The following is a 15,454-nucleotide window of genomic DNA, read 5'->3' as shown; positions in this document are numbered from 1 at the left end:
ACTGGCAAAGATTTGTTGCACAAGTGTTGCAGCATATGTGTGGGGCCAACCTCTTGTCCTGATCTCCAATTTTGCAGCCAAAATAAAGGTGATAGGCTTTCTTAACCATAGTGGTTATACTGTGCTTTTGTGATGCAAAAGTCACTTCACCACAAATATAGCAGAAGTTATCTGCACTGTTCACACAAGTACGAGGCATCTCTGCTCACTTTGGCGAAACAGAAATGTGTCCCTCTGCAAAATCAAACACTGACAAATAAGAGAGCACGACACTGTATGATTTCTAGAGCTGATATAGGGCAATTTGTTCAGCAGAGTGATGTAAGCTTTGTTATGATTGCATCATCCATGACTTCTAGGAATAACATGATGCAATTCATATCATATATGACGCAATACCAGCTTCAGATTGCATCATTCATTGTTTTGCCTAAAAAGCAAGTATTGTCCAAACCCAGTCATAGATTTATTCATAGATCCAGTCAAAGATGTATTTTAGTCATTTCTGGTTTAAATTGAGATCCCTTCCCTTTATAACTCACTCATCCTCCGCCATTCCCAAGTCAAGGGTCATATATACTGACCCAATAGCATATCTTGAAAACTAGAGCCAATCAACAATTTTAAGCATCATTTTCATTCTTAGTGACCCAGAATTAGTAACGTTTGATTACATTTATTTCAGAAGCATTTTGGCTGTAGAGCAGTGTAATCTCTCTCTCTCTCTCTCTCGTCCTTCCTTCTGTAAGAGAAATGACTTTGATGAGTTTACTTTTTAGATTTGTTTGTGTGAGAGAGGTGTTTTGAACATGATATGGTTAGCAGCCATTCTCCTCATGTATTCTAAATACTGACTACAAAACACTGCTGCACTGAGTATACAAATTCTCTGCTGGTGTAAACTGGCACTGCTCCATTGACTTGGGTGGAGGTGAACTGATTTTCCTCAGGAGAATATTTGGTCCTTTTGTCCCTCCAGACCCATGAATATGATACAGTTCTGCGGTGACCTAGAATCCTACTTTCGACGTCTCCGACTCAAAGAATATTTCCAACATACCTCTGAACAGCATACTAACCCACAGAATCCTCCCTACCAGCACTACAAAAAAAAGGATTCTGCATTGACTCCTCCGGACGGTCGAAACAACAGACTGGATTTCTACATAGATTGCTTCCGTCAACGTGCAAAGGCTGAAATTGTGGAAAAGCAACATCACTTGCCACATAACCTCAGCCATGTATTTGTGTCTGTCCTTGGTGTTCTTGTGGTGTTCTTGTGTGTTTGTAGGGGCCTGCAGGGGCTGGGTGCTGGGAAGGACGCCGAGCCCTGAGTAGGGGGCGGGGCTTGACTGATTAGGGGGCCCATAAAAGCGGCCGCCCAGCCAGGCAGCGGCACAGCTGCGAGCAGCGGCACCGGAGGCAGCAAACAGGGCGGCTAACAGGGGAGTTTGAGAGGGAGTTCTCATTGGAGGAGGTAAGGGGGGAGGCAGGAGGGCACGGTGTGGTGTGTGCTCTGAGTCCACAGGTGCTGTGGGCAGGGAGCGCAGCAGGCATGAGCCAAGCAGCAGGAGCAGACAGAATGCAGATGGCTGCATGTGGAAGCTGTGGTATGTATATGGTCCTAGCAGGGGAGCTGGAACACAGGTATGTTTGTATGAAGTGTCGCCTGATAGTGTTACTGGAGGAAAAGATTAAGGGGCTAGAGATGCAGGTAGATACCCTGGTGGAGTTTAGGCGGGGGTTTGAGCAGCTGATGGAGGACAGGCAAGGAGGGGCTGAAGGAGAGTGTCCTGCAGCGCAGATAGAGGCAGAGGACGGTGAGAGGGGAATGGAAGGGGGAGAACATGGGAGGTGGAAGCATGTGACTGTGAGAAGCAGGCCAAGGAAAAGAAGGGCCAGCGAGGGGGGAATAGAACTCAGGAATAGGTTCGAGTGTTTGGATAGCGAGGTGGAGGGGCAGCAGGTGGCAGCTGAAGGTGGGAGACTGAGGAAGAAGAGAAGAGCAGCTAGTCCAAGAGAGCGAGGGGAGGAGTTGATGGAGACAGCACCAATTCTGGGCCCCGGGAGGAATCAGGAAGGCATAAGGGGGAGCATAAGGGAAGATAGGAACAGGCACAGGTCAGGAGTAGAGGGATTAGAGACTAGATTACTAGATTGCACTGTTGCCAGGCGAAGGCAGGTGTATGTAATTGGAGACTCATTACTGAGGAGATTGGACAGGCCTGTGACCAGGGCGGACCCGGAGAACAGAAGGGTGTGCTGTCTACCGGGCGCAAAGATACGCGATGTGGACCTGCGGTTGAAAAGGATCCTAAAAGGAGCAGGTAAGAACCCCTTGATAATCCTTCATGTAGGAACGAATGACACGGCTAGGTTCTCGTTAGAGAGAATCAAGGGAGATTATGCTAGGCTGGGGAAGATGCTCAAGGAGATAGAGGCTCAGATTATCTTTAGTGGGATTCTGCCCGTTCCGAGGGAAGGGCAGCAAAGGGCTGATAGGATTGTGAGAATAAATAGTTGGCTAAGAGAGTGGTGCTATAAGGAGGGCTTTGGGATGTATGGCCACTGGGAGGCTTTCGGGGACAGAAACCTGTTCTCGCGGGATGGGCTTCACCTGAGTAGGGAAGGAAATAGACTTCTGGGAGGGAGGCTGGCTCATCTTATCAAAAGAGCTTTAAACTAGGAAGTTTGGGGAGAAGGTTGGGAGATGCACAGTTAATCTCCACGCCAGATTCCAGTATGGAAAAGGTGAGTAAAATGAGAGGAGACATAGCCGGGGAGATGAGATCGGACATAGGAAGGACAGGGGGGGCGGACGCAAGGAGGCCCGCAACTTACAGTGCTACTAATGGGAGACAGGCTAAACGACATACATTAGGGTGTTTATACACCAATGCCAGAAGCCTAGGTAATAAAATGGAGGAATTGGAGCTCTTGGTCCAAGAGCTGAAACCAGATATCGTAGGAATAACAGAAACGTGGTGGAATGGCAGTCACGACTGGAACGCAGGTATGGAGGGGTATGTGCTGTTTAGGAAAGACCGGAACAAAGGTAAAGGTGGGGGGGGTGGCATTGTATGTCAATAGTGAAATAAGCTGTAAAGAAATAATAGTTGATGGATTAGATAACACAGAGTCCGTCTGGGCAATACTCACACTGGGTAATAGGACTACTAGAGCCTCTCCGGGGATAGTGCTTGGAGTGTGCTATAGACCGCCGGGATCGACCCAGGATATGGATAAGGAACTATTTAATGTCTTTAGAGAAGTAATTACTAATAGAAACTGTGTAATCATGGGGGACTTTAACTTCCCGGATATAGATTGGGGCACAAACGCTAGTAGTAATAATAGGGCTCAGATGTTCCTAGATGTGATTGCTGATCAATTCCTTCATCAAGTGGTAGCTGAACCGACGAGGGGGGAGGCCATTCTAGATTTGATTCTGGTGAGTAGTGAGGACCTCGTTGAGGAAGTGGTAGTGGGGGACAATTTGGGCTCCAGTGATCATGAGCTAATTCGGTTTAAAATACATGGGAGGAGTAACAGAATTAAGTCAAAGACTAGGGTTTATAATTTTAAAAAGGCCAATTTTAACAAATTAAGGGGACTGGTAAGGGAAGTGGATTGGGCAAACGTATTAATGGATCTAAAGGCAGAAGAAGCCTGGGATTACTTCAAGTTAAAGATGCATGAGCTGTCGGAGGCCTGCATTCCAAAAAAGGGAAAAAGATTACAAAGCAGGAGATTTAGACCGAGCTGGATGAGCGACCGACTCATAGGGGCGATTAGGAAAAAACAGAAAGCGTACAAAGAGTGGAAGAGGGGAGGGATTAGTAAAGAAACTTACCTTAGCGAAGTCAGAGAATGTAGAGATAGAGTGAGAAAGGCCAAAGGCCGTGTAGAGTTGGACCTAGCGAGGGGAATTAAAAGCAATAGTAAGAGGTTTTACAGCCACATAAATAGGAAGAAAGCAAAGAAAGAAGAAGTGGGACCGCTGAAGACTATTGCCGGAGAGGAGATTAAAGACAATCTAGGCATGGCGCAATATCTCAATGAATATTTTGCATCGGTGTTCAATGAGGCCAATGAAGGTATTAGGGATACTAGCACCACTACAGAGGGGCATTCAGGATGGGGGATTACCGTATCCGAGGTAGAAACAAAACTTGAATGCCTTAATGGGGCTAAGTCGGGAGGACCGGACGATCTTCATCCGAGAATATTGAAGGAATTGGCGCGGGAAATAGCAGGCCCATTAGCGATAATATTTAATGAATCTGTAAACTCGGGGGTGGTCCCGTTAGACTGGAGAATAGCTAATGTGGTTCCTATTTTCAAGAAAGGGAAAAAAAGTGATCCGGGTAACTACAGGCCTGTTAGTTTAACATCTGTAGTGTGCAAGGTGTTAGAGAAAATTCTGAAAGAGAAACTAGTTGAGGACCTGGAGGTTAGTGGCAATTGCGATAAATTACAACATGGTTTTACGAAGGGCAGATCGTGCCAAACGAATCTGATCTCCTTCTTTGAGAAAGTAACGGATTTATTAGATAAGGGAAATGCGGTGGATCTGATATACCTGGATTTCAGTAAAGCGTTTGATACTGTACCCCATGAGGAATTATTGGTTAAACTGAAAAACATGGGGATCGATATGAAAATCCAGAGGTGGATAAGGAATTGGTTAATGGGGAGAATGCAGCGGGTCGTATTGAAGGGTGAACTGTCAGGTTGGAGGGAGGTTAGTAGTGGAGTGCCTCAAGGTTCGGTTTTGGGACCCATTTTATTTAATTTATTTATAACTGACCTCGGAACCGATTGCAGAAGTGGGCTGATAAAGTTTGCGGATGATACGAAGGTGGGAGGCGTTGTAAATTCGGAGGAGGATAGGGATATCCTGCAGGGAGACTTGAATGAGCTTGTGAATTGGAGTATCAGAAATAGGATGAAATTTAATAGTAAAAAGTGTAAGGTGATGCATTTGGGGATGACTAATAAAAATTTTAGTTACAAGATGGGGACGCATTGGTTAGAAGTAACGGAAGAGGAGAAGGACCTAGGGGTCCTCGTAGACCGCAGGATGACTATGAGTCGACAATGCGACGTGGCGGTGAAAAAAGCCAATGCTGTCTTGGGATGCATTAGGCGAGGTATATCTAGTAGGGATAAGGAGGTCCTGCTTCCGTTGTACAAGGCGCTGGTGAGACCTCATTTGGAGTACTGTGTGCAGTTCTGGTCTCCCATGTTTAAAAAAGATGAACTCAAACTGGAACGGGTGCAGAGAAGGGCCACTAGGATGATCAGAGGAATGGAAAACCTGTCGTATGAAAAGAGACTAGAGGAGCTTGGGTTGTTTAGTCTGACAAAGCGAAGGCTGAGGGGGGATATGATTGCTATCTTTAAATATATTAGAGGGATTAATACGAGGGAGGGAGAAGAATTATTCCAGCTCAGTACTAATGTGGATACGAGAACGAATGGATATAAACTGGCCGTGGGGAAGTTCAGGCTCGAAATTAGACGAAGGTTTCTGACCGTCAGAGGGGTGAAATATTGGAACGGCCTTCCGAGGGAAACGGTGGGGGCGACGGACCTGTCTGGTTTTAAGATTAAGTTAGATAAATTTATGGAGGGAATGGTTTAATGGTAAAACATAGTAGTCAAGGAAAACCAAGCAATGGTAGGTAAATTGTATAATGGCTGACAGGGGTCAGGCTGGAGACTCTTGCCTATATGCTCGGGGTCTTACTGATCGCCATATTTGGGGTCGGGAAGGAATTTTCCTCCAGGGCAGATTGGCTGAGCCTCTGGAGGTTTTTCGCCTTCCTCCGCAGCATGGGGCAGGGATCTCTAGCAGGAGGGTTTCTGCCGATTGAAGTCACCTAAAACAGGATTGGGGACTTCAACAGCAGAGTCCAGGGAAGGGGTAGGGACGGTTTTATGGCCTGCAGCATGCAGGGGGTCAGACCAGATGATCATAATGGTCCCTTCTGACCTTAAAGTCTATGAGTCTATGAGTCTATGAGAACACAACGCCATCTACAGCCTCAGAAACAACCCTGACATCATAATCAAAAAGGCTGACAAAGGAGGTGCTGTCGTCATCATGAATAAATTGGAATATGACCAGGAGGCTGCTAGACAGCTCTCTAACACCACATTCTACAGGCCATTATCCTCTGATCCCACTGAGGATTACCTAAAGAAACTACACCATCTGCTAAAAAAACTCCCTGACAAAGCACAGGAACAAATCCGTACAGACACATGCCTAGAACCCCGACCAGGGGTATTCTATTTGCTACCCAAGATCCATAAACCTGGATATCCTGGACGCCCCATCATCTCAGGCATTGGCACCCTAACATCAGGCTTGTCTGGTTATGTAGACTCTGTCCTAAGACCCTACACTACCAGCACTCCCAGCTATCTTCGGGACACCACTGACTTCCTGAGGAAACTACAATCCATCGGTGATCTTCCAGAAAACACCATCCTGGCCACTATGGACGTAGAAGCCCTCTACACCAATATTCCACACAAAGATGGACTACAAGCTATCAGGAACAGTATCCCTGATAATGTCACAGCTAACCTGGTGGCTGAACTTTGTGATTTTGTCCTCACCCACAACTATTTCACATTTGGGGACAATATATACCTTCAAGTCAGCGGCACTGCTATGGGTACCCGCATGGCCCCACAATATGCCAACATTTTTATGGCTGACTTAGAACAACGCTTCCCTAGCTCTCGTCCCCTAACACCCCTACTCTACTTGCGCTACATTGATGACATCTTCATCATCTGGACCCATGGAAAAGAAGCCCTTGAGGAATTTCACCACGATTTCAATAATTTCCATCCCACCATCAACCTCAGCCTAGATCAATCCACACAAGCGGTCCATTTCCTGGACACTACTGTGCTAATAAGCGATGGTCACATAAATACCACCCTATACCGGAAACCTACTGACCGCTACACTTACCTACATGCCTCCAGCTTCCATCCAGGACACACTACACGATCCATTGTCTACAGCCAAGCTCTAAGATATAACCGTATTTGCTCCAATCCCTCGGATAGAGACAAGCACCTACAAGATCTCTATCAAGCATTCTTAAAACTACAATACCCACCTGCTGAAGTGAAAAAACAGATTGACAGAGCCAAACGAGTACCCAGAAGTCACCTCCTACAAGACAGGCCCAACAAAGAAAATAACAGAACACCACTAGCTGTCACCTTCAGCCCCCAACTAAAACCTCTCCAGCGCATCATCAGAGATCTACAACCTATCCTGAAAGATGATCCTTTACTCTCACAGATCTTGGGAGACAGACCTGTCCTCGCTTACAGACAACCCCCCAACCTAAAGCAAATACTCACCAGCAACCACACATCACTGAACAAAACCACTAACCCAGGAACCTATCCTTGTAACAAACCCCGATGCCAACTCTGTCCACATATCTATTCAAGTGACATCATCATAGGACCTAATCACATCAGCCATACCATCAGGGGCTCGTTCACCTGCACATCTACCAATGTGATATATGCCATCATGTGCCAGCAATGCCCCTCTGCCATGTACATTGGCCAATCTGGACAGTCTCTACGCAAAAGAATAAATGGACACAAATCTGACATCAGGAATCAAAATACTCAAAAACCAGTGGGAGAACACTTTAACCTGTCTGGTCATTCAGTGACAGACCTGCGGGTGGCTATATTACAACAGAAAAACTTCAAAAACAGACTCCAAAGAGAGACTGCAGAGCTAGAATTGATATGCAAACTAGACACAATCAACTCCGGTTTGAATAAGGACTGGGAATGGCTGAGCCATTACAAACATTGACTCTATCTCCCCTTGTAAGTACTCTCACACCTATTATCAAACTGTCTGTACTGGCCTAGCTTGATTATCACTTCAAAAGTTTTTTTTCTCTTAATTAATTGGCCTCTCAGAGTTGGTAAGACAACTCCCATCTGTTTATGCTCTCTGTATGTGTGTATATATATCTCCTCAATATATGTTCCATTCTATATGCATCCGAAGAAGTGGGCTGTAGTCCACGAAAGCTTATGCTCTAATAAATTTGTTAGTCTCTAAGGTGCCACATTTTTGCGGTATTCTTTTTGCGGATACAGACTAACACGGCTGTTACTCTGAAATTTGGTCTAGTGTGTTTCTTCCTTTAATTCACTGATTAAAAAAAATCAAATAGGGTAAGGGAGAAAGAGAGCACACAAAACCCTGCCTGCCTCCTCCCCTACACTAAACAAAGATAAAATGGGTAATACAAGTGAAAAATGAGACACAGAACTTCTGAAACAATAAGAGAAAATATTCCCACTACTGTTGTGGTGCACTCCTATGGTTCTTTGCGTAAGTTTTTGCAGTAACTGATACAAAAGTGAAGAGAGAGAACTAATGCTGCATGGAGGACTCAATGAACTATGCTAAACCAACATATCATTGTAGGGTGAAAGAGTGCTACATAAGCAGCCATATAATCACATTTTGTTTGGGGGATCAACTATTTAAAATAGTCACAACTTCTTGCTGACATTGCAGCAGTAAATTATGTTGTGATGCTGTGCACCTCAATTAAGAAGCAGACTCATCAGTTCTATTTCCAAGGGAGTGTGGTGTAAATCTAAGGGTGTCACATAGCTAGTTTTCATCTCTATAGAGTAACCAGTTGCTTTTTTTTTTTTTTTTTTTTTGAAGATTTCTGCACTTTTGCATAAGGCAATGCAGGCTTTAAGTTGCTCAACTGCCCTCCTAATTGTAGGCAATATACCATAAACACAGCCAAATGGAGTTTACATAAAATGAAAATAAATATAAGAAAAATTTTACAAAAACAAGCTTCTTTTAGATATGAACTGAATAGTTAAATTACCATTAAATTGTTGTGATCTGGATTTTGGTGCTCACAAAACAAATGTACGTTTATGCCAATGGAAATTAACTCCCTTCCCCCCAAAAATAAAACCCTATAGCTGAATTTGCAAGATATGCATGTCATATATTGGCAGATAGTAAGGATTAGTTGCTAGGAAATATTCATAAACAAGAGTGTCATTAACTTTAAAATGTCTGTTTATAGCACACTATTTTTGCTCCTGCATACAATAAATGAATCTTCTCTTTAAAAATAAAATTTAGAAGCATAATGAATACTCACAGAGTTTGACCAAATATATCTGTTTTCTCTGAACTCTTGAAAAAGCTCACTTAGATCTCCTCACCATAATGACTACCTCTTCCCAAGTTACAAGGAAAATATTTGTGCTTCTTTTTGTCTCTTAGTCCTTCCATATCTCTAGTATGAACATTGCAAAAAATCTTGGCTAGAAATTTAGTAAAGCAAACTCTTCTGTTCTTTTCCCCCTCCTCATTAGGCTAGTGAGAAACATCAAAACTTTTGAAGACCTTGGATGTGAATTGTCACAGACCATCTTGTTGTTAAGTTTCTTAGTAGATGTGACATTAAACATGTTGGATCTGAGGTTCCATCTGAACAACAAAACCTTCTAAGGGAGAGAACATCAAACCTAGCTTATCAGATCAATCACCTAATGTAACGGTTTGCTTCTCCATCTGAGAATAACTGAAGATAATGCAAGACTTTTCTGGAATAAACATGTAGAGCTCAAAGCTGTGAAATATATGTTTTTTCAATCAAAATAATGGTAGCACACCTGTAGTGTTCTTTTTGGGAAGATGATTTAACAAAGAATCTGAAAGAATTTTGGCATAGCTCCCAATATAAAGACTTTTTTTTATGAAGAGAAAAAATCTGTAGTGAAATCTTATCAGCAATCAGTGATAATATGGGAAAAACAATGTCTAACTTTAACAAGGTCTTCTGGATTGAAATGTGAGCACTATCACTTTCAGTGCTGAGATGGATTTATCATTTGTATTAACTGTTGTCAAACTATAATTACTACAGGACTGAGCTAAAATGAATGATGAACATGGGAAAAATACTGTAGTTTTAAAAATGACACACTGTACCTGGTGGTCTATATATTTACTGTTATATAAACATTGAAGGGCTACATTACTACTCTTCTGAGGAAGTCAGCACAGTAGCACTACATAATGAATGATGAAGTTTCTGTTGACATTCTTAACAGTATCAATAGACCTTACCAAATTCACAGCCATGAAAAATACATCATGGACTGTGAAATCTGGTCTTTTCTGTGCTTTTATCCTATGCTATACAGATTTCATGGGGGAGACCAGAGTTTCTCAAATTAGGGGTCCTGACCCAAAAGAGAGTTGCAGCGGGTTGCACGGTTATTTTAGGGGGGTTGCAGTATTACCATCCTTACTTCTGCACTGACTTTGGAGCTCTGGGTGGCCAGAGAGCGGCAGCTGTTGGCTGGATGCCCAGCTCTGAAGGCGGTGCCCTGACAGAAGCAGAGCAGAAGTAAGTGTGGCAATACCATGCCATGCCACCCTTACTTCTGTGCTGCTGCCTTCAGAGCTGGGTGGTTGGAGAGTGGTGGCAGCTGACTGAGGGCCCAGCTCTTCAGGCAGCAGTGCAGAATTAAGGGTGGCAATACCATACCATGCCATCCTTACTTCTGCACTGCTGCTGGTGGCAGCACTGCCTTCAGAGCTGGGCTCCTGGCCAGCAGCCACCACTGTGCAGCTGCCCAGTTCTGAAGGCAGTGCTGCTGCCAGCAGCAGTGCAAAAGTAAGGGTAGCAGTACTGCAACCCTCCCTACAATAGCTTTGTGACCACCCCACAATTCCATTTGGGGTCTGTACCCCTACAATTACAACAGGGTGACATTTCAGATTCAAATATCTGAAATTATGAAATTTATGATTTTTAAAATCCTATAGCTATAAAATTGACCAAAATGGACTGTGAATTTGGTAGGGCCTTAAGTATAAACAGACTCCGATATATTTGTAAATTGTTATAAAAGAAATACAAATTAAAATTTTATTACCATGAACCAGTGTTAATAAATGAAATTGAAATTTAATACATGCTTTAAGTAACATATTGGCAGCAATACAGATGCCTCTTAAAATTACTCTCTGGCAAAGTAAACTATTAAGGTGTCAGAATGTCTTCATTAATGGCTTGGAATTAACCTCACATAAAAAGCTGAGTGTCATAATGCAGTATAAACAAATGGCCATTTTTAGGCCAAACTCGCCTCCTTGTTCTCTAAATAAACCTGGAAATAATTCTTAAAATTTACTGAGGTGTAAAACAATAGAGGTGGCAGAGAGTGGGCAATAAATAGGGCAGAGAAAAATGGAAATAGTTTCCAGATTTCTAGACATGGCCCAATTCCCACAAATTGTACAGAGTGAAACGAGGAGCAAACATAGACAGTGTGATTAACATTTAAGAAGAAAAACACACCAACTATATCACATTCAAGACAGATAAAATACATATATACTTTCCTAGCATTATCTTTCCATGTAAGCAAGCAACTGCTGTAGTTATCCCAAAGATATTATGCAATCATGAATGAGAAGGGAGGAAGCCCATAGGACAATCTCTCTGTTAAGCTGCGGCCTGTGCTATGAAGAAAGTTTAAGAACTTCTGATCGACAGAATGAATAGGATAGCTCTACAGTCTCAAGCCCCACCTTGTTGTTTTCCCTGAGAGCATCCCAGCTCCTTTTTAAGATTCATAGTCTCACTTGGCTCAACTGCATCTACTTACTTCCCACCTGGGGGTGCCTCTGAAAACACCTATTGGGATTTAACTCAGAATACTCCATGGCACTGTCTGGCTTAATAAGGTGTCCCCTGTGGAGTACCATATGGGAATGTTACATTTTGGATAAGGGACCCCTTTGGTGTACCACTGAAAGACCTGTGAGTCTTATCACAATAGTACCCCCTTAGTCAGTCCTTACTTCAGCAAACCTCATCAGAAGTCAATAAAAATTTGCCTGAACTAGGTCCAAAACACTGAAGAACTTAAAAATTTTGCTTTGTGTATATATATATTTTGTCTAAAGAACTTAAATTGTGTTCTGGTCTCTCACAGCTGCTGCTCTGAGGCAGTTAAATAAAGACAAATATCTATTTAAATGAGAGTAGTAAGATTAAACATTTAAAAAAATCCATATTGTATGGAGAACAGAGAAATGCTATTAATATGCAAACATATATGTATATGTAATGTAATCTTATTGGTTTACAGAGCCAAACTCCTCTGAGGAGTGTCACAAATCCACAAGATAGCCATGTGTGCTCAAATTTTGCATTTGGTTCTCTGATTTTACACTAGTTGAAAGATATGTAAAAACTCATGTAGGCAGACAGCTCCCTACTGACTACACTTCTAAGCAGCTTCACATGCATACATTATTCCAGCCAGCTAAGGCTGGAAGTAACTTATGCTCAAAAATGAGCTTGAAATCTGTCTATTTCTGTTTCCATGGGAAGCCCTTCAGGGTTCTCTCTGACCAAATGACACCCCTTTTGAGACTGTGGAATGACACATTGAGATAATCCACAAATACATAACTTGTTCCATAATGAGATATGCAGTGCAGATTTTTGGACAGAATTTGGCTAATCAACAAGTCAGATATGGTTATTGCAGATGTTTGTTGTTGCTTTTGACCAAATGCACACTGTAAAAAAACCTATAACAGCTGTTACTGTTTTGCTGTGATAGACTTGGAACCTTTTATAAATTTAAATCTCTCTTTTTTTAATCATAACTTTGAGAACTGACCACTGTACATAGTTTTTAATAACAAGTATGGTGTGTAATATAGGCAATGAAGGAGATTGATACCATGTTCCAAGAAATAATCTTTTGTATATACTATATCTGGCGGAACTGTAATCCTGAGAATCAACTGAAGTGTGTACATAGTCCCATTGAAATTGTTATGACTCCTTCTTGGTCTGGTCTATACTACCCGCCTGAATCGGCGGGTAGAAATCGACCTCTCGGGGATCGATTTATCGCGTCCCGTCGGGACGCGACAATCGATCCCCAAATTGGCGCTCTAACTCCACCAGCGGAGGTGGTAGTAAGCGCCGCCGACAAAAAGCGGCAGAAGTCGATTTTGCCGCCGTCCTCACAACGGGGTAAGTTGGCTGCAATACGTCGAATTCAGCTACGCTATTCACGTAGCTGAATTTGTGTATCTTAAATCGACTCCCCGCTGTAGTGTAGATGTACCCCTTTAGTATACCAGGTCAAGGGTTTAAAAATAAACCTTTATAGTTAACTTGCCTCATTGTACTTAGATTCTGGATTATTTTAGGTTCATCTGAAGATGCAGGGGTAATCTATTGGGCATCTATTGGATTTGCACCCCCTCCCCCCCGAATATAGATAGATAAATAGATAAAAACTACATTGAAGTGGCAAAGTCAAGCACTCACAAAAGTTAGGAAATGCTAGAGTTAAAGGTGGAAGTGCCAAGCTTTGTTCAGACCCCTTGTGCATATGGACTGTGATAGTCTTTAATGACATGATCCTATACTGTTTTTCTCACAGGATTACTGCCTGCATTCAAGTCAGGCAGCTTCCTCCTCCACACTGCCTGAGAGTCACCACCCTGCACTTTCAGCAAGGGTGGGGTTTGTCTGGCTGGCCAGGAGAAGAGGGCAATGCTTTCTGGCTTGGGGGGAGGAGGGGAGACGTAAAACTGCTGGAAAAGCAGTCAGCGTGGTAGATGACTCACCACCTAGGATTGAGGGGTTTAAAAAGGTCAGCTGGGCCTGGACCCGCCCCTCATTACTCTAAGCAGGCCAGGCAGCACCCACCCTCCCTCCCTCTTTAGGTCAGAAATATGCCTGCTGTTTAGCTATATCTGGTGTGCATTATGCTAGCCACCCCGCTAAGGGGAGCTGGGAAGGAATTTTTCCGTTATCACCATATTGGCCAGGTGCAGTTGGGGTTTTTTCATCTTCCTCGCAGCAGGTTCAGGTGGGCTCTGTTCATGCATAGATTGACGGGCGGTATAGCGGATGTTCGGTGCAGGTACTCCATAAATTAAGGCACAAAAGAATGGATACATGACTTGGAAAGGAAATTAAGGAGAGGTGTTTGGTAACTGCGCGAGCTGGGGCAGTTGGGGATTCCTCTGATTGCTACAACAGGGAGCCAACCCCCCATCATTATAGTCCACATTAACCCCTCCTACAAGCAGGGGTGGTTGGTAAGGTCCTGGCAAGGGAATTGCTGGAGGGATCTGGAGGAAAATGGGGGGAGCTAGTGGAAGCCCCACCCTGGAATTGGCTGGAATTGGAGGTTCCCGGCAGTGGATCTACTGGAAGGACAGAAAGGTGTGTGTAGGAGGCGGGGGGGGGCTGGAAAAAACAATCCCCCCCCCAGTGAATTTGGGGGTTTTCACCTGCACTGCACATTTTAACCACCGGGTTAGTCCCAGATATCTAAAAATAAAATTGCGGCCTGATTAAACCCATATCTAATGTCTCCTGTCAGCATAGCCAGACAACCAGCAGGGGAAGAACTGAGAGCACGGGAGAGACTGTTTCTTTGCTCTTAGTTCTGGTGGCCAGTGCCACAGCAGCCTGCACCAATGATTGCAGGTAAAGTCTGGCTCAGCATCTGTAGTCCTTGGCTGGAGCGCACTCTGTTCAGAGGGAATCTTTGGAGAATTTATTTGCGAAACTCTAAAAAGTCCCTACTGCGCATGTGCAAACTGAGATTTTTCAAAGGCCTATAACTTGGCCAAATTTGAGCAGTTTTCCCAGAAAACAGCATAGGCACATTTCTAACACAAAACAATCCTCCTTCCCCCACCTCCATCACATTTCAGGCCCTTACTCCAATGCATGGAGGGGGTAGAGCTTCTCAATGAAATGGATATAAGAATTTTTTTAAACAAGGGCAAAACAACATTTTCCCTTAATCTCACTTTCAACAACTACTGAATAATTTTTGCTGAAAATTTCTAAAATAATTCAGCCTGACACAAACTCCTGACAAGGAAAATTTCAGCCCAAATGGTTAAATTTTTGCAAAGTTATAAGTAGCCCTGGCAGATTTTTTTAAAATAATTTTGATGGATAATATCAATGGTTTTTTATTATTATTTTTATCCATTTAAATGTTCAGTTGCAAGAAATTATGCAGGAATCAGACAATAGTTATTTAATAACAGATGTTGAGATTCAAAAAGTTAAAGCTTTATAACTATTAAGACACAAATTGTTAACATCACGTGTCAAAATATACCAAGTAAATATCCTTAAATCAAACTCTAATAAGTTCTCAAGCAGCATTTTTTTTATTTTGCCTATCTGTGCATTTCAGTTATTGATGGAAACATTTTTTTATGTGTATGGTGACACTTACCAACATTTTGACATTTACCAACATTTAATGATAAAAATTTAATCCTTCCAAACCTAATTAAGTACTGAAAGAGGGTTTTATAATGAAAAGTGTT

The 15,454-nt window shown here is 43.0% G+C and overlaps 1 protein-coding gene across 2 annotated transcripts in view; it reads right to left on the bottom strand.

Moving 5' to 3' along the window:
• Nucleotides 1-15,454, bottom strand: part of DPYD (dihydropyrimidine dehydrogenase) — a 595,247-nt gene that overhangs the window by 139,283 nt on the left and 440,510 nt on the right. The window lies entirely within an intron of this gene.

The sequence above is a fragment of the Trachemys scripta genome, chromosome 8, assembly GCF_013100865.1.
Source record: "Trachemys scripta elegans isolate TJP31775 chromosome 8, CAS_Tse_1.0, whole genome shotgun sequence".
NCBI classification, from domain to species: Eukaryota; Metazoa; Chordata; order Testudines; family Emydidae; genus Trachemys; species Trachemys scripta.
The sequence above is the reverse complement of the archived record's forward strand: the minus strand, read 5'-3'. Positions and strand labels throughout refer to the sequence as shown.